Source organism: Macrobrachium nipponense, chromosome 27, assembly GCF_015104395.2.
Source record: "Macrobrachium nipponense isolate FS-2020 chromosome 27, ASM1510439v2, whole genome shotgun sequence".
Taxonomy (NCBI): Eukaryota; Metazoa; Arthropoda; class Malacostraca; order Decapoda; family Palaemonidae; genus Macrobrachium; species Macrobrachium nipponense.
In genome coordinates, this window is record NC_087216.1 from 21812506 (window position 1) to 21838119 (window position 25614).

The following is a 25614-nucleotide window of genomic DNA, read 5'->3' on the forward strand; positions in this document are numbered from 1 at the left end:
AGACACATCAGCATTCCTAAGTTGTCGCTCAGACTCTCTGTCTCCATGGGAAGTTAAATGATGAATCCCTAATTTCTAAGGAATGTCAAGGCACGACATACAACAATGACTCATACACCTCATATATCAATCAGTCATTATACTACATATATATATATATATATATATATATATTATATATATATATATATATATATATATATATATTGTGACGAGCTGTCACATTAAATATTGTAAATAAAAAAAAAGAATTATTAAAAATACAGTTTTGTATTTTCTGTAAACATTCTTGTAAATTGTTCTGTTCGTATTTAAGCACTTTCTGTTCCTGTTTAAATGCTCCTTGGACACACTCTAGTCCAGTACTTTAAAAAGTTTACATTTGTTCTGAGAAGAATGTAACAGAGGACAGAATCACAGCTGTTCATACAGTCAACATCTGCTCGCTATTTTTATTGGTGCTTAATTGTGGTGTAAAAGTGATTATTATTATATATTTAGTGGGTGCATTATAGTTTTTGTATTAAAGTTAAATATTTTTCGAGTGTTTCCTTATTCTTGTGCCTGGATCTTGGTGTTTGGGTTATTAGATTATTTATGAAGTGGTATATTAAGTGCTAAGTAAAGTTAAGTTTAAAGTGAACATAATTTCAGTGATAAACTGCAACAGACATATTTTGTTTTGTGGTAATTTTTTTTTTATTATTGCCCGCTGACTGGTATATAACAAGGCCATTACATCGTTACCATACCACCTGGTAAAGAATATACTTGCAGTGGTGACAATATTTGGGGGCCTGTCCGGGATTCATATTTATTCATGTGACCGTAAATCTTCATGTGACTTCGTGTTTCATGCGACTCATGTGATTTCATGTGTTTCATGTGACTTATGTGATTCTTGTTATTCAGTGATCTAAGTCACATAGTTGATGTGTATCATGTGATTTATGTGATTTATGAGATAAGTGTCTGTTGCAGTAAATAAGCTTAAGTATTAAATTTTTCACACCAGATCCAGACGGGCACAATAGTAAGTTGCACTGTTACGAATAGTAAGTGATTCTCTCCACGCATATCCGGTATCGATGACTTGGAGGTATAGTTGGTTAGCTTAATGTTAATCGACTGGGACCAGTGTTAATTCACTATCGATAGTGCCCACCCCTTTTCATGAACCACCCTTTTAAGATTCTTCCCAAGCCATTAGACTTCTTCCGACAAACACTTGCGTTAATCCGGATACCGTGTCGATGAGCTAACCTGAATCTTCTTTAATCATAACCATTGAACTAGTTCATTCCTTAGTTAAGACCATTCCGTTGGTCATTTCATTACTTGATTTTGGTTCGTTTTGCGCGCATTAACATGTTCGGACCGATATCGCAGTCTTATTCCTCTTAATTGAGGGATTCTCTTTATCACTTGTCAATATTGATAAGTCGTTAAATTTTTATTTAAACTTTTGAATTACCAGTAATGCTCTCATCTGGTTTAAAATATAATTCAGTCCTTCGAATTGAACTTAGTTATTATCAGCAGTTGCTTAAGACTTGTTAAATAGCAATTATTTTTGTAAAGGTAACTAGCTTATTTTTGTAAATGTTTCACACGATTTTGTGTGCCATCCTAACTTAAATTCTTTTGCTAAGCCATGTTCAATTTAGAGCAATTCTTGCTTAATCCTAAAGATGAACTACCAAGATTACATCTTGCAAAGAAGCGGAACTCTTGACTATCACCCAGAAATGGCAAATACCTTCAGAGTCCTCCTATGTCAAAGCTAGATTGATAAGCGACATCCTCCAATTTCTAATTGCAAAGAATGTAGTTAAAGAGAGCGACGAGAAGTAGAAGAAGTACGTTACCTGACCGGTGGGCGGTTGCTACCAGTAAAGAAGATCCAGAAGTAACCAAGATGAAACTACAATTGGAATTGGAAAAAATGAAAGATACTCAATGCACGAGAAGAAGAAGAAAGGGAAATAAGAAAAGATGAAAGAAGACGAGAAGCTGCATTACAGGAAGTAGAACTCCAAAAGAAATTAGCGGAAATAGAATTGTCGAAAACAAGAGAAACTGCTAACATACAACTTAAAACCAAGGAAGAAGAACGCAATCTCCTGAAAAGTTCGACTTCCACAAAGCAAAAAAGCTCATTCCTAAATTTGATGAAAAAGAACCCGAAGTATTCTTCGACACTTTCGAGGATACAGCCACCTCGCTCGAGTGGCCGGCAGAACACTGGGTAATGCTCATTAGAAACGGTTTCAAAGGTAAGGCAGCTTATGTTTCCTCGCAAATGATTACTGTTAAGGATTATCAGATCCTTAAGAAAGCTATTCTAGCGCTTATTCAATCACAATAGAAGGATATCGTCAAAGTTTCCGCAATTCACAAAAAATCTCCAACCCAGACAGTTTGAATTTTGTGATACTAAAGTTAGACAATTTTCAAAAGTGGATTGACAAAGCTGGAATTAAAGAATTTGAGTCACTTAAAAGTCTGGTAATCATGGAAGAGTTTCTTAGAAAAGTGCCATTTAACATTGCTAACTATATTTTAGATAAGGAGGAAACTGATCTCATGAAAGCAGCTAGTCTGGCAGATGACTATTTTCTGCGCCATAAATCATATAAACCTGCCCATAATAAAACTACCTTTTTTTCAGACAGATTTTGTACTTACTGAAAGCAGGTAGGACATCCCATTGAAAAGTGCCCAGATCCTCGGTGTAGAAAGTCTGAAGTCAAAGAACATAAGCCTGGTAAAAAACAGGATTCCAAGAAAACGATGCATGTGACCGTCCCTACTCCGGATTTAGATTCCTTCAAACCTTACACATGCCAAGGTTCAGTAAATGGGAAACCTGTCGTTTGTCTTCGTGATACAGGATCGTCTCAAACTATTATCAACCTACCACCACAGGAGCTGACAATGAAGCAAGAATATGTTGCTGTAACGGACTTGACATCGACCAAGACTCTACCCTTGGCTGAGGTACACTTCAGTGCCCCTTCTACACAGGTAAAGCTTCTGTTGCTGTGTCTAATAAACCCTTGCCACATCCATCAATACAGGTACTGATAGGTAATGACCTTGCAGGGCCAATGCTTTGAATTTAGTAGTAACAGATCCAGATGTCATTCTGAAACAAGAACTTAAAGTAAATGAAAATAAAATTGTTCAATCTGTATCAAAAGTTCCAAGAAAAATAAAACTCTTGAAACATCTAAAGTAGAGAAGGCTTTGGAATTAGTAAATTTAAGCAAAGTAAAGTTTCAGCAGTTGCAGAGTAATGATCCTAGCCTTACGACATACTGGAAAAGAGTAGAAAATCCATCAGATAACCCCACGACTCTTATTTTTATACTGATCACGGCTTACTCTTCAGGCATTTTAGATCTTCCAAAGCACCAGTAACTTCCACGTGGCATGACTGTCACCAGCTTGTCTTACCAGCAACCCTTGTACCACCACTTCTAGATTTGGCTCACACCTCTGAATCCATCTAGGAGTTAATAAAAACCTATCACAGAGTTTCACAGGACTTCTTCTGGCCAGTATAAAGAAAGATATTAAGGAGTACATAATGCCCTGTCATCAAATGCCAGGTCACAGGTAGGCCCAACGAGAGTATTATTCGTGCACCTTTGCAGCCCATCTCGGTACCAAAACAACCTTTTGAGAAAAATAATTATTGACTGTGTAGGACCAATGCCTAAAATTCGGAAAGGTAACGAGTGCTTGCTAACTATCTTGTGTCCTACTACTAGATATCCCATTGCAATGCCTATTAAGAACATTAATGCCAAAACAATCATTGGTCAGCTTGTTAAGGTGTTCACAACCTTTGGATTTCCTAAGATTCTCCAATGTGACAGAGGTACTAATTTTACCAGTAAGCTATTCAAACAAAGTATGCAAGGAGTTTAATATTCACAATGTCTATGCTTCGGCATATCATCCACAGACAAATGGAGCTCTTGAAAGGGTACACCAGACCATATAAAATCTTCTACGTAAATACATGGTGGAGAAAACCGCACCTAATATTGATACTTTCTTGTGGCAATCATTGGATGACTTTAGAAACCTCCTTTCATGTATATGCTAACGCAGTGTACCTAATGTTCGACTGTGTATCACCCTTCGACTTATGTTTGGCAGGAAAACACGAACAAACACTAAGTATGGTGAAAAAAATTTCATTCATATAAGGAGGAGGATACAACCACCCTGGTTAGCTTATATGAAAGAACTAAAAGCCTTGATGTATAACTTTTGCTAATAAAATCTTTTGATTTCTAAGAAAATGTCCAACCTTTACAACAGGAAAACAAAGCTGCGAGAATTCAACATTGGCGACCAGGTTCTGGTTTATCATCCGATACCAGGTGCACTCTTAAGAGAGAAATTTATGGGACCCTATACCATCGCCAGTAGACCTTCCAAATTAAACTATATAATCTCCACACCTGACCGACGAACGTCCTACTCAAATGGTACATGTTAATCTTATAAAACCATATCGTGCACCTGCTAATGTGGTAAGTCACATCTCTTCTCAAACGGTTTCTGTTGATACCACAGTTCAGTTCAAAAACAGGAGGTAGATGAAGAAACTCCTTCAGAGGATAATCTTGTATCATGGAAGGATCTTCTCAACAGCCAAGTATTAGAATCCTTGCCAAGTTATCTTGCAAAAGTCCCGCCTAATCATTGTAAAACTTTAACTAAGTTACTGCTGGAGTATTCAGATGTTTGTTCGGATCAATTAAAAGTCAGTGACACAATTAAGCATGATATCATTTTAGAGCCAGGAACTACACCCATAAGGCAGCCATATTATAGAGTAGTTGGTAGAGACTGGAATCTCTAAGAAAGGAGGTTCAATACTTATAGATAATAATTTAGCTGAACCCAGTACGTCACCTTGGCTTCACCGTGCATTTTAGTACCCAAAGCCAATGGTCAACTACGGCTATGCACAGATTACCGCAAATTAAACAAAGTCACCATTAAAGACTCATTTCCTCTACCTCGAATTAATGATATCTTGGACAACATAGGGAAGGCAAAAATCCTAACACAAATAGAATTTGGATGAAAGGGTTACTATCAAGTTTCCATCAACTGAAAAGGCAAAAAGAAATTTCTGCCTTTACCACCCCATTTGGTTTAATTTTTCTTATACAAGTGTTACCTTTTTCGGACTTCCTAATTCTCCTGCTACCTTTCCAGGAAGAATGATGAGTAACATTATCGCCAGGCCTTACCTAAGACACCTACGTGTTACCCTGGATGCATGTGATCATTGTCAGAGGAGAATTGGGACTAACATTTTCATCTTATTCTAAGGCCAACTACTCGAACGGTTCCGCAAATCCGCCAAAGCCAAGATAAGCCAATTAATTTTAGTAAAGGAGCACATTTGGCAGAGCGGAAGTAACTTTTTATTTAGGCCATCCGCATTGGCAATGGTCCACATCGCCCCTAAAGAAGCCATATACCTAAGTATAAGCAATTTCCTATTCCTTTCTAAACAAAAAAGATATAAAGAACCCGTTCCTTGGTTATGAAATATCTTACTTCTTCAAGATTTGTGAGAGATTTTCTCATCATTTGCTGCCCCACTCTATAGATTAACATCATCAAAAGTTAACTTTTTCCTGGAACTCCCAGAAATAAATATTGATCTTTCAAAAATTGAAACATATTCTAATATTGTAAACCCACCCATACTCAAGGGCTCCCTGTCTTTAAATAAAGGATTTTTTGTCTCCAAGTGTAGTATGCCAGTGCCTAACCGGCTATGGAGCAGATTCCTGCTGCAACATCCACTCCCCACAATTCCAGAAGAGGAACATAACCTCTAAGACTCCCTTCCCTACCCATCGCCTACTACTCATGGGTATTTGTCCGGGGATCCACAAACTCGATGGGCTACCATCGAAAAAGCTGACTTATGCCATAATAGCAGCTCTCCAGCATTTTCTCACCATACCTACGCTCGAGGGGGGGGGTTTTCCCCCCCATCAAAAGAAAGTAATATTTACACAGACCATCGTCCTTTAGTGTAGTTTGAACGTTTCCCGACTACAGAATCAAAAACTTCTCAAGGATGGTCCATAATCACCTAACCCAATTTCAACAACGTTTTTTTTTTTTTTGAAAAAAGCTTCGGAGACCAAGTCAAAGGCAATCCAACAACTCCATAGCAGTATGCCTTATCCCGTTTGTCCCAAGACAGTCTGCAGAATAAAAAAGGAATACTGTTGGGTCGACCTGATCCTCCACCCATAAATAACAGCTAATCAGGGATTGCTGTTATCCTAACAGGGGAAGGAGCTGTGACGAGCTGTCACATTTAAATATTGTAAAAAAAATAAAAAAAAAAAGAAGTATTCAAAAATAACAAGTTTTGTATTTTCTGGTAAACATTTCTTGTAAATTGTTTCTTTGTTTCGTATTTAAGCACTTTTCCTGTTTCCTGTTTTAAAATGCTCCTTGGACACACTCTAGTCCAGTACTTTAAAAAGTTTACATTTGTTTCTGATAAGAATGTAACAGAGGAGAGAATCACAGCTTTGTTCATACAGTCAAACATTCTGCTCGCTATTTTTTATTGGGTGCTTAAGTTGTGGTGTAAAACAAGTGCTTATTATTATTATTATTAGTGGGTGCATTAATAGTTTTTGTATTAAAAGTTAAATATTTTTCGAGTGTTTTCCTTTTATTCTTGTGCCTGGTAATCTTGGAATCTTGGTGTTTTGGGTTATTAGATTTTATTTATGAAGTGGTAATATTAAGTGGCTAAGTAAAGTTAAAGTTTAAAGTGGAACATAATTCAGTGATAACTGCAACAGACATCTTTTGTTTTTGGCGTGGTAATTTTTTTTTATTATTGCCCGCTGACTGGTATTATAACAAGGCCATTACATCGTTACCATAAACCAACCCTGGGTAAAGACTTATCCTTTGCCGTGGTTGACAATATTATATTAATATATATATATTATATATATATATATATATAATATATCTCTATATCTATAATATATATATATATATATATATATATATTATATATTATATGTATATATTATTGTGGTTCCTTGGGATGCTGGAAAATTGTGTCAGGGGCTCCCCCCCCCCCTCAAAGTGCCAAAGGTTGGGAACCAATGTTGTTAGAACAATTTTTTAAAGGAAGGAATAAAGAAAGTAAAAAATATTTATTAAACCATATAATGGGATAATGTATAATACGGGGGCAAGTCGTAGCCTACTATACTAGTTCTAAGACATTAATTATCAGGGCTTGCCCTTCCCCCCCTGCCCACCTGTTAGGGTTTGTGTCTGTCAGGGGGAAACCACCAACTAAATTGTCTGTCATTTACCATCCAGACAATTCTAGGATATGAAGTGCTATTGTAGTATCAAATTTTAAGTTAGTATCTCCAATGGTTGGAATGCAGTTCCTGACTCCCCCTAACCCCTACCCTCCCCACCCGCATCGTTTGTGGGGTGTCTGTCAGGGGGTAACCACCCCACTAAAATGTTCTGTGCACTTAGCCATCACATCATTCTAGAAATGTGCATTGCTATTGTAGTACCAAATTTTTACTTTGGTGGTATCAATCCGATGTTGGATGCAGAGCCTGTCTCCCCCCCCCCCGCCCCCCCCCTCGTTGTGGGGTGTGTCCTGTTTAGGGGGTAACTACCCGCACTAAAAATTTTGTCATTACCACTGGCAGGTACCTCCTATGGATGTGACCGTACTAATTGTAGTACCAATTTTGTTGTAGACTTGTTATCTCCAATGTTTGGAATGCAGATAAATGGTCGTCCCCCTCCCCACTCGTTTGGGGGTGGGGCTTTCTGTCAAGGGGGTGGGTAACCTCCCACTAAAATGTCCTGTTATTACCAACATCAGTATTCCTAGGCTGTGTCCAGTGCTAATTGTAGTGTAAATTTTACTCGGTTATCTCCTGAGTTGGATCTAAGATATCCAATTAAACCCCACCCCCTTTTATTCAGTGCGTCTGGTCAGGGGGTAAAACCAACCTCCAAAATGTCCTTGTCACTGGTCATTCTATATCCAGTAAGTTCTGGCAGATATATTATAGTATTAGTTTTTTTCAATCTGGTAATCTCCACCATATTGGATTCTAGACCCAAAGAAAATCTAACAATCAATTAGTGGTGCTTGTTTAAGTTAAGCCAGGGCCCCCATATATTTCGGCAGACGGTTCAGCTTCACAGTTTTACAAGTCTGCGGGACTATATACCACACCGTTATCACAGTTTGTCAATGCTTTTGGTCATTCTTTTTTCCTATTGCATCACTTAAGGATATTTCACACTATTCCCTTCCTTCTTCATTTTCTTTGTCAGAATATGTTGAGTTGGATTTGTGTTATCTTTATTTGAGATCTCTTGATCCCCTTGGATTTTTATTTGGAACTTCTTCAATTATTTTTCAAGATGTTTTCTGTTGATTTGTTGTTTCCAGTTTTGATGGATCGTAATCCTTCTAATATGTCTATGAATGCTTTTGTATCGTTTTTGGTTAGGACTGTTGTTGATCTCATAGATGAGAAATGCCAGTTCCCTTCCAGTCTACCTCATCGTATTGCGAATACCTGCTAAACATGCTTAAATTTTGCCATTTTTTTCCACAGTTGGAACACTTACTGCCATCTTGATCTGATTTACAGTAATTTCACTTGATAAACTAACTTATTAGATGGCTTTATCCTACTATTTTTCACACTAATCTTATCACCCCGACCAGTTCACTGAAACACTTATAGATATTTTTCAATTTCCAGACGTATCTGTTTGATTAATCAAGACTGCGCAGGAACGTCTCACCGAACCAAGGCAAGAAAATGGCACTGAAAGAGAGACAGAGAAGAGGAAAGGAAGCTAAGGACAAGAGAGGGTAAGGGTGGGACCTCCCTCCCAGCCCCCGAGCATCATTTCATCCTCTTCCTTCCTCTCTAAAGAGAGAGAGAAGATAGGAAGAGAGAGATAGGAGAGAGAGAGAGAGAGAGAGAGAAAGTTAGGAGAACCGAGAGAGGGAGGAGAGGCATAGAGAGGGAAAGGAAGCTAAGGGACAGACAGGGAGGGATGGGGAAACCTCCCTTTCGTTCCCGAGCATCGTTCTCCTCTTCCTTCCTTCTCTACCAGAGATAGAGAGAGAGAGAGAGAGACCTTAACCTTAACCTTACAGACCTTACATGTTTTTTTGTTCGGGTTGCCCCAGTCCCTCCAGTGTGAGGCCCACCTCTTAATGTCCTATACCAGAGAGTTGCTAGTACATCTTCCGGTAATTTTTATTTTGCATCTTCCAATCGTTGTATGGGTCCTGGGATGCAGTTTAGATATTTGTCGAGCTTATTCTTAACACATCTACGCATCCAATTTCCTGATATAATTCCCTCAGATGAGCTGGTCAACGCCATTGAATAGACGCCTGCAATAAGTCGATGCTGGGTGCGTAGTGGATTAATGGTCCTGTGTGCTTTCCTTATCTTTTCCTAGTATAGTTTTTGGGCACTAGTTAAATCTACCCTCTGCTTTGCTCTTTTCCTGAGATTTTCTAGTTTCCAATGCTGTTTTCCTGGCCTATTCCCTTTCTATCTGTTTCCATGCCTGCAATTAATACAATGTAGCGTTCTCTTCCTCCTTTTCCTTTTAGAAGAACTATATAATTTTTGAAGGATTGTAGTTCTTTTCCCAGAAGTTCAAGGTCCTTAACTTCTTCTATTTCTGGCTGGTAAAGGGACCTTTGTATACACTCTCTATTTGTGCAATATCCTTTTTGATAGTATTGGGTAACATATCATATTGCAAGATATTGCCAAGTGGTGACTAACGAAACCATATGTTTTTATAAAGCATAACTACATGTGTTCAGCTTTTGTTCTTGTTTTTGAAGTGGCCGTAACAACATTCCCATTTTTTGCTTTAAACATTTTGCCTAAATCAGAATTTACTATTTGATTCCATTGCATAACATGTTCCTATTCATCATCACACCCGCAAGGTCTTTTAACTGCTTCCTTATTTGTGATTGTCTCAATTATTGTAGGTTCCCTCTATGCATATATGCTTTAACCTTCTCTGTCTCCATAACTTTTATTGATTCAAAATTTATCAGAGTTAAATACCATCCTATTTACCTCTGCCCAATCATATACTTTATACTTGTTAAGGTCTACTTTGTAGAGTCGTACCTATCTTCAATCACAAGTAAATTTCTCTACTTATTCTTGTGTCATCAGCGAAACTACTCCACTACCGAATCCTTAACATTACTGTCTATGTCTTCAATCATAAATAACAAACAGTATTGTTGCAGCTAACACCGTACCTTGTGGCCAACCCACCGGATATTCCGTACTTGGCTTCATCCGATTTCTCGTCGTTTGCAATAACTATCTTTTTGTTTTCTGTTTTGTGTAAAAACAATTTTTTAACCATCTTCCTACTTTATCCACGATATTTGTGTTTTTCTAATTTTCTTCGCTAATATATTATGGTCTACCTTGTGCAAAATCTTTTGCAAAGTCTAGATAAACGACCATCTGGTTTTCATTTCCGCTTTTCATATTTTTGAATATGTTTCTCCACGGTGGTACTAACCAGTTTGGGTTTTGTTGTACTTTTTTTTTCCGGGTACGAAACCATGTTGTCCCAATTTAAAATTAAACAAATTAGGTTTTTTACTTAAATGTTTCATAATAATTTTTCTTCATTAACCCTTTGTCATACACTTTCATAAATATGTGATGTTAGACTCACAGGCCTTAATTATTACTTGCCTCTAGTCTTGATCCACTTTTGAAAGTAGGGTAATATATGCCAAATTTGGTGTCATCAATAAATCTTTGCCTGTATCTACACTTTGTCTTAATAATAGTTGGCAAGGGTGGCTTTCCGATAAGAATGAAGCTAACTTTCTTTAACAAAATAGCAGGTGAAATTCCCATCAGGTCCCTGCTGTAGCCCTCCATTTTTAAATTACCAATTAATAGCCTGCAAATGTTCAGCTTCATCAATATCTATGTCAGTCTAAATATGTTCACTTTTTTTATTTTTTCCGTCCCTTACTTTCTGTATCATTTTCTTTCATTATCAATTCCTAGGGGTGCAATTTCTCTCTTATTATCGTTCTGCCAATATGTTTGCAAATTTCCCTTTTTTTTTTTCATTCGTTTAATCTCCCTTCAAATCTTAGAGGGCCAATTTCTATTCTTCTTTGTTATTCATCTTTTTCGCGTAATTGTGTATAATAGTTTTGGGGTTTTTGGCTTTGATATTTATTAGGGTTTTTTTCTTCCAAGTCCCGTTTTTTGTCTTTTTGCTTTTGATTTGTATAATCTTTTGTTCTGCTTTTTCCTATCTTACCTTTTAGATCTATAACTTTCCATGCATTTTTTTATTTTGCAAGACCTTTTTTCCTTCTACTTTCTGATTTTCTGGAACAAGATCCTTTCTGTCTCTTGGTATTGGCATGACTGATGTTTAACTTTTTGTTTCTTCTTCGGTATATAATTTATCCACTATTTTTCTCTAATATTTTATATAATATCTCCGTATTTTACCCTTATGTCATCAACTTACGAAATGTTCTCCCAATCCTTTGTTTAATTCTTCATTTATTTCTTGGACCGTTTTATATTTTTTAACTGTAGAAAGTTGTATTTTTCCAATATCCTTTCCCAACTTTTTTCATTTCTTGCTTATCTCTGTTTTTCAGCTTGCTTTGGTAATGGACTGTTTAATTCTATGACATTTATAGTCTGAAATACTCGCCCATTATAAACTATTATTTCCTTTAAACCATAATTCACCTCGTTCAAAAACAAATACTTAAGGGTCGAAAGTATTTTCCTTTCTTGTTTTGGCCAGGGTGATTTATTTGTTGAATGTTGTTATTCTAGTAGCATATCTAATAGCTTTTTCGAAGCTGCCTCTTATCTTCTGCACTACTATTACTCTCTTTTTTATTATGTATAAACGTACAAACCACAATGCTCCTATTCGTTAGTTTCCAGTCTTACGAAACGGAATAGATTGGAAGTCCTCCGAATAGGAGAATAGTTCCAGTACCGTTGGGTGATTCTACATATATGCATCCAATTTTTCTATTATTAATGTCAAACTCTTTAGTAATTATGGAGGTCTATATATTACTATATTCATTAATTTTTTCAGATTCAAATTCTACCGCTATTACGTTCACATTCTGAGTTACTACTATTTCTCATATATTTTTCCTTGTTTTTTTTTTTGTTTGTCTTTCCCATAATTATTGCGGTTCCCCCTTCGATTTCCTATTTTTTCTATCTGATCTATAAGTTTAGGAAAACTCTTTTATTTATTTGGATCATCATTCCCAGTTCTTCTTGGGAATACCAGGTTTTCCTTACTTTATTCATTATTATCTATTTTCTTTTCAGTTTTGGGTTAGTTCTTCTAAGTAACTCTATTTTTTCTTTTTGAGTTACTCGTCAACCAAAACCTTGCGCATTCATCAACTATGATGGTTTGCCGTGTTTTCTCCTTTCATTTAATATTGGTAATAATTAAGGATTTTTTCCCATGTCTTTTCCTTTCCTGTTCTGGTATGTTTTGTTCTTTTTTTCATTTCCAGAAAGATTCTGACATTAAAAAATCCAACTTTTTCCATGAATTTATTTGCTCTTCCTCATCATAATTATTCATTTTGTTTGTCTGAATCTGCAATTTTCTCCCTCCGTATCCTGCAAATTCCCTTCTTTGCCATAATAAATACCAGTTATTATCTCTTGAGTAAGAATCTTGGAGCTGATGCCTTTTGAAATTTTTGTTTTTTCTGACACCTCCTGCATATCTCGTTGATGGCTTGCTTTTTTCTTTTACCTTATATTCTTTATTCCTCTCTTTATTTTATTTGTTTCTTTTCTTTTATTTTGGATTTTTTATTACTTTGATTGGTTTATTTATTTTGATTATGATTTCATGGCTTACACGGGTGCATATATTTACAATTTTTTTTTCTTTGTCGGAACTTACATCCTTTTTTCCTTCTTTTAGGTTTTTTGCATATTTTTTGTATGTAGATCTCTGCAATCATCCACTCATAGCCATCTAGGTATGCACATTTACCATAATATTTCATAGTTTGTGACATACCTTATATGTTTGTAGTAACATCTTTCTCCTCCAAATCTGCAATTCACACTCTTTTCAAAACGGTTGCAGACTTTTGTCTTTTTTGTCTGATTTTTTCCTCTTTCCCCGTCATTGTGTAGATCTGGGTGAGAGCCTCTTCCGGGATTTTTCTTTTGTGTTTTGTCATATCGTTAATTTATTTTTTTCTTCGTAAGTAATTGGCTTGGGGCTTTAATTATTTGCCTCATATGTAGTTATCAATGAGTTATCTCATGCATCCATAGCTTTTCTGGAGAAGAGAGATGAGAGAGAGAGAGAGAGAGAAGGAGAAGAGAGAGCGGAGAAGTGAGTTAGGAAGACCAAGAGTTGAGAGAACAAAGAGAAGGAAGGAACGCTAAGGACTAACCGAGGGAGGGGTTGGGACCACCTTCCTTTCCTGCCCCGAGCATCTTACTCCTCTTCCTTCCTCTCTACAGAGAGAGAGCGAGAGTTAAAAAGAAAGACAGATAAGCGAGAGAGATAGGAGAGGAGAGATGAGAAGGAGAGGGGGGGGGGAGAGTGAAAAAAGGTAAGGGGCAGATAGTTTATGGGTGGGACCTTCGTTTTTGGGGCCCCTTGTATCTTCTCGTTCCTTCTTCTTGACAGAAGAAGAATAGAAAGAAGAGAGAGAATTGCGAGAGAGAGAAGAGAGAGGAAGAGGCAAAAGAAGTTAGTGACTGATAGGGGAGGGGTGCGGGACCTCCCTTTCCTGGCCCTGTGCATCTCTTCTTCCTTTCCCTAAACTTAAAAAAATAATAATAATAATAACGAAACATAAAAATAAAAATAAAACCGAAAATTAAATAACTAAAAGTGAAAAAATTAAAAATTAAAAATAAAACTAAAATAAAAAACCACAAATAAAAAACTAATAAATAAGAAGCAAAAAAATAACCAAGTTAAAAATAAAAACAAAAAACAAAAATAAAAAAACTCAAAAAATTTAAAACAATTTAAAAAATTAAACAAAATAAACAACTCAAAAATTAAAATTAAACAAAAATAAAAATAAAAAAAAAAAAAAATAAAAAACTAAAGATCAAAACATTAAAATATAAAACTAAAGATAAAAAGAAAACTAAAAATAAAAACTAAAAATAAAAAAACAAAAAACAAAAAAACAAAGAGTACACTATAACAAAAAAACCAAACAAATAAATAAAAACAAAATAATAAAAGAAAAAAACAAACTAAAAATCGAAAAATAGAAACTTGTAAAATGAAAAAATTAAAGATCAAAAACAAAGCAAAAATTAAATTCTTAAAACAATTAATAAAAATAAAAAACTAAAGATTTAAAACAAATCTAAAAATAAAAAATAAAACATCTATTACCCATACGTTAAAAAAATAAAGAATGATATAAAACATTAAAACAAAAAATATTAAATAAAAGTAAACAAAACAAAATATTTATATACTAAAGATAAAAAACTAAAAACAATGGAAAATAAAAAATTAAAAAATCTAAATACAATTATAAACAGAATAAAAAACAAAATAAAATCAAAAAAACAAAACTAAAAATAAAAAACCAAGATAACATCAAAATAGATAATATAAACAAAAGTAAAAACCAAAGATTAAAAAACCAAGATTAACTACTAAAATAAACTAAAAATAAAACAAACTAAAGATAAAAACCAAAATTAAATTAACTAAAACAACTAAAAAATCAAAATAAAATAAAAAACAAAACTAAAAAAATAAAAACAAAATAGAAAATAAAAAACTAAAGATAAAAAGAAAACTAAAAATAAAAAATAAAAATAAAAATCTAAAGAAAAAGAAAAACAAAATTGCAAAATAAAAACTAAAAATAAACAACCTAAATTAAAATAAAAATAAAAACAACAAAACTTTCAAAACTAAAGATCATAAAAATAAAATTAAAAAACTGAAAATAACAAATTAAAAATAGATAAAAACAAAACTATCAAATAAAAACTTAAAGTTAAAAACTAAATAGAAAAATAAACTTAAAAATAATAAAAACAAAATCACAAAAAGCTAAAGGTAAAACAGAAATAAAAATAAAAATAAAAATAAAAACAAATAAAGAAAATAAAAACCAATAAAAATAAAAACTAAAACGGAAAAAAACTAAAAGATAAAGACAACAGAACTAAAATAAAACCTTAAAAAATAAACAAAAATATATAAATAAAAAACAATCAAAAACTTAAAACTTAAAATAAAACTAAAGATTAAAATAAAATAAACTAAAAACTGAAAAATAAAAAAGTAAAATAAAAATAAAAACGAAACTAAAAAATAACAAAACTTAAAAATAAAAAACTAAAGAAGAACAAAAATTACACTAGAAATCAAAATTAAAACAAGTTAAAAACTAAATATAAAACAAAATTAAAAAATTAAAACTCAAAATAAAAAACCAAACTAAAAATAAAAAACTCAAAATAAAAACTAAAGATAAAACAAGACAAAAATAAAAAAAATAAAAGAAGTAAATAAGAAAAACAAACAAACTGAAAATAAAAACTAAATATAAAAAGTAAAGATAAAACCAAAAATAAAAATAAAAACTAAACATAAAAAAACTAAAATAAAATAAAAGATAAAAAAAAAACTAAAACTAAAAGTAAAAAACCTAATGAAAAAACAAAACAAAACTAAAGAAAAAAAATAAACTAAAAATTGAAAACTAAAGAAAAAAACGAAAAAACCTAAAAATCAAAAAACTAAGAAAAAAGCCAAAACTAAAAATAAGAATCCTGAAGGAAAACACGACTAAAAACTAAAAATGAAAACTGAAAAAAAGAAAACTAAAGAAAAAAACAAACTAAAAATGAGAAATAAAAATAAGAACCTTGAAGAAAAAAAACGAACTAAAAATAGAAACTAAAAATAAAGGAACTAAAAGGAAAAAATGAAACGAAAAAATAAAAAAAAACATAAAAAACTAACTAAAAACTAAAAACTAAAGGAAAAAAACTGAAACTAAAAAACAAAATAATAAATAAATATCAAAAACTAAAGAAAAAGCAAAACCTAAAAATAAGGAAACAAAAGGTAAAAACGAACTAAAAATAGAAACTCAAAATTAAGAAACTATAGAAAAAACGAAACTAAAAAATAAAAAAATAAAATAAGTAAACTAAAGAAAAAAACAACTAACTAAAATAAAAAATAAAAAATAAAAACTAAAGAAAAAAAACGAACTAAAAATAAAAAATAAAAATAAGAAACTAAAGAAAAAAATGAACTAAAAGTAAAAACTAAAATTAAGAAACTAAAGAAAAAAAACGAACTTAAAAATAGAACCTAAAAATAAGAAAAAAACTAAAGAAAAAAACGAACTAAAAATAGAAACCTAAAAAATGAAGAAAATAAAGAAAAAACGTCTAAAAATAAAAAACTAAAATCAGAAACTAAAAATAAGAAAAAACTAAACTAAAATAAGAAACGAAATAAGAAAAAACGAACTAAAAATAAAAGAAACTAAAAATAAAAAAATAGAACCTAAAGAAAAAAACGGAACTAAAAATAGAAAAACCTAAAACAAAAACTAAAAGAAAAAACGAACTAAAAATAGAACTAAAAATAAGAAACTAAAGGAAAAACGAACTAAAAATAGAAACTAAAAATAAGAAACTAAAGAAAAAAACGAACTAAAAATAGAAACTAAAAATAAGAAACTAAAGAAAAAAACGAACTAAAAATAGAAACTAAAAATAAGAAACTAAAGAAAAAAACGAAGCTAAAAATAAAAAATAAAATAAAAAAAACTGTAAGAAAAAACAAAATTAGAAATAAGAAACTAAAGGAAAAACTGAACTAAAAATAGAAACTAAAAGTAAGAAAAATAAGAAACAAAAGAAAAAAGAAAAAAAACGAACTAAAAATAGAAACTAAAAATAAGAAACTAAAGAAAAAAACGAACTAAAAATAGAAACTAAAAATAAGAAACTAAAGAAAAAAACGAACTAAAAATAAAAAAAAACAAAATAAGAAACTAAAGAAAAAAACGAACTAAAAATAAAGAAATAAGAAACTAAAGAAAAAAACGAACTAAAAATAGAAACTAAAAATAAGAAACTAAAGAAAAAAAAAAAACGAACTAGAAATAAAAAATAAAAATAATAAAAACTAACAAAAAATAAAACGAAAACTAAAGAAAAAAAAACTAATAGAAACTAAAAATACAAAAGAAAAAAAAACTAAATACGAAACTAAAAAGAAAAATCATAACTAAAAATAGCAAACTAAAAATACTAAAAACTAAAAAGAAGAAAAAAACGAACTAAAAATAAAAAAAGAAAAAACAATACGAACTAAAATAGACACTAAAAATAAGTACTAAAAAGACGAAACTAAATAAAAATAGTAAAGTAAAAAATGAGAAACTAAAGAAAAAAATGAAATAAAATAAAAAACTAAAAATAAGACAGAAAAAACGAACTAAAAATAGAAACTAAAAATAAGAAAAACTAAAGAACAAACGAACAAAAATATACTAAAGATAAGAAACTAAAGAAAAAAACGAACTAAATATAAAAAAAAATAAAATAAAGAACTAAAAATAGACACTAAAAATAAGAAAAAAAAAACTAAAGAACTAAATAAAAATAAAGAAACTAAAAATAAGAAACTAAAGAAAAAACGAACTAAAATATAAACTAAAAATAATAACTAAAGAAAAAACGAAAGTAAAAAAATAAAAAAAATAAAAAAACGAACTATAAATGAAACTAAAAATAAGAAACTGAAGAAAAAAACAAACTAAAAATATAAACTAAAAATATGAAACTAAAGAAAAAAACGAACTAAAAATAAAAAAGAAAAATAAGAAACTAAAGAAAAAAACGAACTAAAAATAAAAAATAAAAATAGAAACTAAAGAAAAAACGAACTAAAAATAGAAACTAAAAATAAGAAACTAAAGAAAAAAAACGAACTAGATAGAAACTAAAAATAAGAAACTAAAGAAAAAAACGAACTAAAAATTATAAACTAAAAAAAATAAGAAACAAAGAAAAAACGACTAAAAAGTATAAACTAAAAAATAAGAAACTAAAGAAAAAAACGAACTAAAAATATAAACTAAAAATAAGAAACTAAAGAAAAAACGAACTAAAAATAGAAACTAAAAATAAGAAACTAAAGAAAAAACGAACTAAAAATAGAAAAAACTAACTAAATAGAAACTAAATAAAAAGAAAAAAAACTAAGAAAAACGAATAAAAATATAAACTAAAAATAAGAAACTAAAGAAAAAACGATAAAAATAGAAACTAAAAATAAGAACTAAAGAAAAAACGAACTAAAAATTAAAAAAAATAAAAAAGAAACTAAAATCTAAATAAGAAACTAAAGAAAAAAACGAACTAAAAATACTAAAAATAGAAACTAAAGAAAAACGAACTAAAAATAGAAACTAAAAAATAAGAACTAAAGAAAAAACGAACTAAAAATAGAAACTAAAAATAAGAAACTAAAGAAAAAACGAATAAAAATTAAAAAAAACTAAAAAAGAACTAAAAAAAATAGAAACTATAAAAGAACTAAAGTAAAAAAAACGAACTAAAAATAGAAACTAAAAATAAGCGAAACGAATAAAAGAAAAAAAACAAAAAAAAAACGAACTAAAAATAGAAACTAAAAATAAGAAACTAAAAAGAAAAAAACAACTAAAAATATAAACTATAAGAAACTAAAGAAAAAAAAAAAAAAACGAACTAACTATAAAAAAAAAATAAAATAAGAACTAAAATAGAAACAAAAATAATAAACTAAGAAAAAAAAACTAACTAAAAATAGAAACTAAAAATAAGAAACTATAGAACGAACTAAAAATAAAAATAAAAATAAAAATAAAAATAAAGACAAAAAAACAAACTAAAAATAAAAAAAAAATAAACAACTAAAAATAAAGAAAACTAAAAATAGAAACTGAAGAAAAAAACGAACTAAAAATATAAACTAAAATATGAAACTAAAGAAAAAACGAACTAAAAATAAAAAAATAAAAATAAGAAACTAAAAAATAAAAAAAAGAAACGAAAACTAAAAATAGCAAACTAAAAAACTAAGAAACTAAAGAAAAAACAAACAAAAACGAAACTCAAAAATAGAAACTAAAAATAAGAAACTAAAGAAAAAAACGAACTAGAAATAGAAACTAAAAATAATGAAACTAAAAAGAAAAAAAACGACGAACTAAAAATAGAAACAAACTAAAAATAAGAAACTATTAAAGGAAAAACTAAAGAAAAAAACGAACTAAAAATAAAAAATAAAAATAAAAAGAAACTAAAGGAAAAAAACGAACTAAAAATAGAAACTTAAAAATAAGAAACTAAAAAAGAAATAAAAACGAACTAAAAATATTAAACTAAGTAATAAAAGAAAAAAACGGAAACTAAACAAAAAACGAACTAAAAATAGAAACTAAAAATAAGAAACTAAAGAAAAAAAAAAAAAAAACGAACTAAAATAAAAAAAAATAAAAAACGAACTAAAAATAAAAAACTAAAAATAAGAAACTAAAGAAAAAAAGAACCATAAATAGAAACTCAAAACTAAGAAAACTAAAGGAAAAAAACGAACTAAAAATAGAAACTAAAAATAAGAAACTAAAGAAAAAAACGAACTAAAAATAAAAAAAAAAATAAAAAAAGAACTAAAAATAGAAACTAAAAATAGAAACTAAAGAAAAAAACGAAGCTAGAAATAGAAACTAAAAAAATAAAGAAACTAAAAGAAACAAACGAACTAAAAATAGAAAAACTAAGAATAAGACACTAAAGAAAAAACGAACTAAAAATATAAACTAAAAAATAAGTTAACTAAAGAAAAAACCAACTAAAAATAGAAAAACTAAAAAATAAGAAACTAAAGAAAAAATTAAAAAAACGAACTAAAAATAGAAACTAAAGAAAAAAAACGAACTAATATAAACTAAAAGTAAGAAACTAAACAAAAAAAACGAACTAAAATAAGATACTAAAGAAAAAAACGAACTAAAAAATAAAAATTAAAAATAAGAAAAACTAAAGAAAAAAAAACGAACTAAAATAAAAATAAAAAACGAACTAAAAATAAAAAATAAAAAAATAAAAAAGATAAGAAACTAAAGAAAAAAAACGAACTAAAAAATAGAAACTAAAGAAAAAACGAAACTAAAAATAGAAACTAAAAATAAGAAACTAAAGGAAAAAACGAACGAAAAATAAAAATAAAAAAAAATAAAAAAGAACTAAAAATAGAAACTAAAAATAAGAAGCTAAAGAAAAAAACGAACTAAAAATAGAAACTAAAAATAAGAAACTAAAGAAAAAACGAACTAAAAATAAGAAACTAAAGAAAAAAACGAACTAAAAATAGAAACTAAAAATAAGAAACTAAAGGAAAAAACGAACTAAAAATAGAAACTAAAAATAAGAAACTAAAGAAAAAAACGAACTAAAAATAGAAACTAAAAATAAGAAACTAAAGAAAAAAAACGAACTAAAAATAGAAACTAAAAATAAGAAACTAAAGAAAAAAACGAACAAAAAATATAAACTAAAAATAAGAAACGTAAAGAAACTAAACGAACTAAGAATAGAAAACTAAAAATAAGAAAACTAAAGAAAAAAAACCAAGTAAAAATAGAAACTAAAAATAACGAAACTAAAGGAAAAAACGAACTAAATTGGAAACTAAAAATAAGAACTAAAGAAAAAAACGAACTAAAAATAGAAACTAAAAATAAGAAACTAAAGAAAAAACGAATCTAAAAATAGAAACTAAAAATAAGAAACTAAAGAAAAAACGAACTAAAAATAGAAACTAAAAATAAGAAACTAAAGAAAAAACGAACTAAAAATAATAAAAAGAAAAAACGAACTAAAAACTAGAAAACTAAAATAAGAAAACTAAAGAAAAAAGCGAACTAAAAATAAAAAGGAAAAAATAAGAAGCCAAAGAAAAAAAAGGAACTGAAAATAAAAAAAAAGAAAAACGAACTAAAAATAAAAAAAATAAAGAAACGAACTAAAAATAGAAAATAAAAATAAGAACTAAGAAAAAAAACGAACTAGAAAAAAATAAAAAATAAAAAACTAAACTAAAAATAAAAAAATTAAAAAACGAAACTAAAATTTTAAAAAACTAAAGATAAAAACAAAATAAAAGTAAAAAATAAAAAATAAAAGCTAAAGAAAAAACTAACCTAAAAATAAAAAAACTAAAGAGCAAACAAAAGAAAAAATAAGAAACTAAAGAAAAAAACGAACTAAAGATAAAAAACTAAAGATAAAAAACTAAAGATAAAAAACTAAAAATAAAGAGAAGGAAAAGGAGATGAGGACAGATTATATGGGTATGAATACAGATGTGTGGGTATGGGTATGGTTCAGATAGGTATGGTTATGGTATGGTACAGATATGGGTATGATACAGAATTGGGTATGGGTATGGTACAGATATGGAATGATACAAAAATGGGTATGGTACAGATATGGGTATGATACAGATGTGGGTATGGGCATGGTTCAGAAATGGGCATGATTATGGTATGGCGCAGATATGGGTATGATACAGATGTAAGTATGGGTATGGTTCAGATATTGGGATAGGTATGGTTATGATATGTATAACTGGAGGTATGATACAGATATTGGTATGTGTATGTTATGGTTCTGATACATATGATGGTATGGGTATGGTAGGTACAGATATGGGGGATATGATGCAGATATGGGTATGATATGGTCCATGGGTATGGTGAGGGTATGTTAGTATATGGTATAGGTATGGTACAGATATAGTAGATCATGGGGGCGGGGGAGGGGGGAGGGGGGGGGGTGGGGGTTGTGTGGGGTTTTCTTTTTTTTTCTTTTTTTTCGGTGGCGCATGTAAAGATATTAGTATGGTTCATGGGTATGGTTACGGGATGTTACGTATAGGTATAGGTAGGTACAGATATAGTATGATTATTGGGGCATGGTACAGATATAGTATGGTTAGGGTTATGGTACAGATATGGGTATGATAGGTACAGATATGGGTATGGTAGGTACAGATGTGCGTAATGATACAGATATGGCTATCGGGTTATGGTTATGGGTAAGTTACATATATGGTATGGCTATGGTACAGATACGGGTATGATGATATGGGCATGGTACAGATATGGCTATGATACAGTTATGGGTATAGTTATGGGTGTCGTAGAGATATGGGTATGATAAAGATATAGCTATGATAGAGATATGGGTATGATACAGATGTGGGTATGGGCATGGGTATGGTACAGGTATGGTTATGGTACAGATATAGGCATGGTATGGTACAGATATGGGTATAATACAGATGTGGTTATGGGTATGGTTATGATATGGTAAAGCTAAGGGTCTCATACACATATGGATATTATTATGGGTATGTTTCAGATATGGGTATGGTACAGATATGGGTATGGTAGAGATATGGTGTGACACAGATGTGGTATGGTATGGTTTTGGTATGGCAGATATGGGTATGGTACAAATGTAGGTATGGATATGGTTCAGGTATGGTGCAGATATGGGTATGTTACAAATGTAGGTATGGGTATGGTTCAGATATGGTTATGGTTTTGGTATGGTACAGATTTATTGGTTATGGATACAGATCTTGGGTATGGTACAGATAATGGGTAATGGGTAGAAATATAGGTGTGACACAGATGTGGGTATGGGTATGGGTATGGGTATGGGTATGGGTATGGTTCAGATATGGGTATGGTTTTGGTATGGTATGGCACAGATATGGGTATGATACAAATGTAGGTATGGGTATGGTTCAGGTATGGGCATGGTTATGGTATTGTACAGATATGGGTATGATATAGATGTGGGTATCGGCATGGTTCAGATATGGGTATGATTATGATATGGTACAGATATGGGTATGATACAGATCTAGGTATGGGTATGGTTCAGATATAGGTATGGTTATGGTATGGCACAGATATGGGTATGATACAGATATAGGTATGGGTATGGTACAGATATGTGTATGATACAGATGTAGGTATGGGTATGGTTCAGATATAGGTATGGTTATGGTATGGCACAGATATGGGTATGATACAGATATGGGTATGGGTATTGTAATGTATTGAGAAACACTACTCTCTCATTCTACTGTGTTGAACCTTCTGGGAGTTGTGGTGGACTGTCTCCTACCATCCACGAACTGTGACGCGAGCAGAAGCATGGATCTGCATACTTATAATTGATATACCAGAATAAAGTAAGTGAATTACCAACCTGTCTTCTTGGAACCTAAGTACTCAAAGACGAGGATGCTACAGTGGCGACGAATATGAACCCAGTGAACGAAGAGGTAGTATGTCATAGTGAAGGAGAGTTAGTGTACCAACAACAACCGGCCACTACCGTATCTAGCCTACCACATCAGTTTAGGCCTGGGCAACGTCCAGACTACAGTAATCAAGTTAGCCTGAGTTCAGCTGTATTTGTTGGGGATTACCGAAGTTCCATTCCCCGTCAGGAAGGACGCCAGCGGCAAGGAGACCGACAATTCCCGGGTTTAATCCAAATAAGTTGGAATTATCTTGCTGGCTAGATCTATTTTCCATGAATTGTGAAGTAAATGAAGTAACAGAGGCGACAGCAAAAAGGGATTTGTTGCTTTCTCCAGTTGGAGTAGAGACATTTTCCACGATCTGTAAGTTAATAGCACCGAAATTGCCGTCTGCAATTCCATTTGATGACCTAGTAAATCAATTAAAGTCTCATTTCCTAAATATACCTGGTTATCATAGAGCATTATGTGATTTCCTACAGAGAAAGAAGAAAAGTAGTGAGTCAGTGAAGGAATATTATGCAGAATTATTAGCACAACAGTGTGAATTTAATAGTGATTTTTTGACCGAAGGTTGAAGGAACAATTATTGGTTGGTATTGATAATGACGTTTATTCTAAGGTTTTATTAGCTGATCCTTTTGAGTTTAAATCAATCTCCTCTCGTGAATTACTTGCCAAGGTTACCAATTTAGAAGCTGCTTATGTTACCGAATGTAGTCCTACTTCAAGTTCATTTACAGATAATAGGCCTACAGGTACTGTTAACAAGGAGAGGCATAAGGTAACTAAGCCTATATAGGCCTAATTCTAGTGCAGACTCTAAAGGGGGAGGTAAGAGTGATTATTGTAAAGCTCAAAGTAAATGCATTCGTTGTGGGTGTGATATCCATTTAGCAAATAATTGTAAATTTAAGAACGCTAAATGTTATTCTTGTGGCAAGGAAGGCCATGTGAGTACGTATGATTCACACAATGGCTTGAATATTCTGTTAGTCAAGATGCTGCTTATTGCTTCTGCTGCAGGGTTCCCTCCCCTGAATAAACCTTCATCTGAAATTGCATTTACAACTACTGGATACCGTCAATGGAAAAAGGCAAATGAAAAAGAGGCTGGGTTTGCTCAACCTCAGCGTAGTGATTATCATATCCAGCTTTCTGTGCATTGAAAGAGCTTAAACAACGCATAGAATCTGGAAGTACAGTTGCAGCTGCCCTTAACATCTGCCCATGAGAAAACGATCATTGATAACAGACACTATATCAAACAAGTAGCTAGAGTCCTCTGTCTGACAGCAAGAAAAAAGATTGCGCATAGGGGCCATAAAGAAGATGTGGATAGTCCAAATAAGGGTAACTTCTTGGAGATCTTAGAGTTGTTAAGTGAAAATGATGCTATAGTGAAAACTCGACTTAAAGGAAAGAATAGAGTTAAATACACCAGCCCAAAAATTCAGAATGAAATTTTTGCTCTACTGTCCCAAATGATTCGGAAGGAAATTTCTGAAGAACTGAGTTAAAATACGTACTTTTCAGTCATAATTGATGAGTTCAGGGATATCAGTAAGAAAGAGCAATTATCAGTAGTTGTTCGCTATGTTTACAAGAACAATATACATGAAGAATTCTTGGACTTTGTTTGGCTTCACAACCTTAATGCTAAATCACTTTAAACAAAGATAGTTTGTGTTCGGTTCTGAGATTGTGTTCAATTGATCCCAGAAACTGTGTAGGGGCAAACATATGATGGTGCTTCTGTAATGAGTGGAAGTGAATCGAGGAGTTCAGCAGCTGGTGCGTGAAGAGTTAGCCCACCACAAAGCAGTTTACATTCACTGTTATAATCACAGACTGAATCTTATTATTGTTGACAGTGTCGATCCGTTCGACTGGCTGACTCTTTCTTTAGTTTGCTTAGAAGAGATTTGTACATTTATGTCCTCACACACACACCACATGAAATTTGTCTTGCAAAGCAAAAGGATTTGTTTTTCCTTATAAGCAAAAAATTTCATCTCTGCTCTGAAAAGGCTCAGTGATACAAGATGGTCTTGTCAGTATCTATCATGTAAGGTTCTGCTTGATACCTTT

The 25614-nt window shown here is 31.2% G+C and overlaps 1 pseudogene; it reads left to right on the forward strand.

Annotated features, from left to right (window-relative positions):
• The first annotated feature begins 1691 nt into the window (after positions 1–1691).
• Positions 1692–22846, forward strand: LOC135200623 (uncharacterized; annotated as a pseudogene).
• Positions 22847–25614: the final 2768 nt, after the last annotated feature.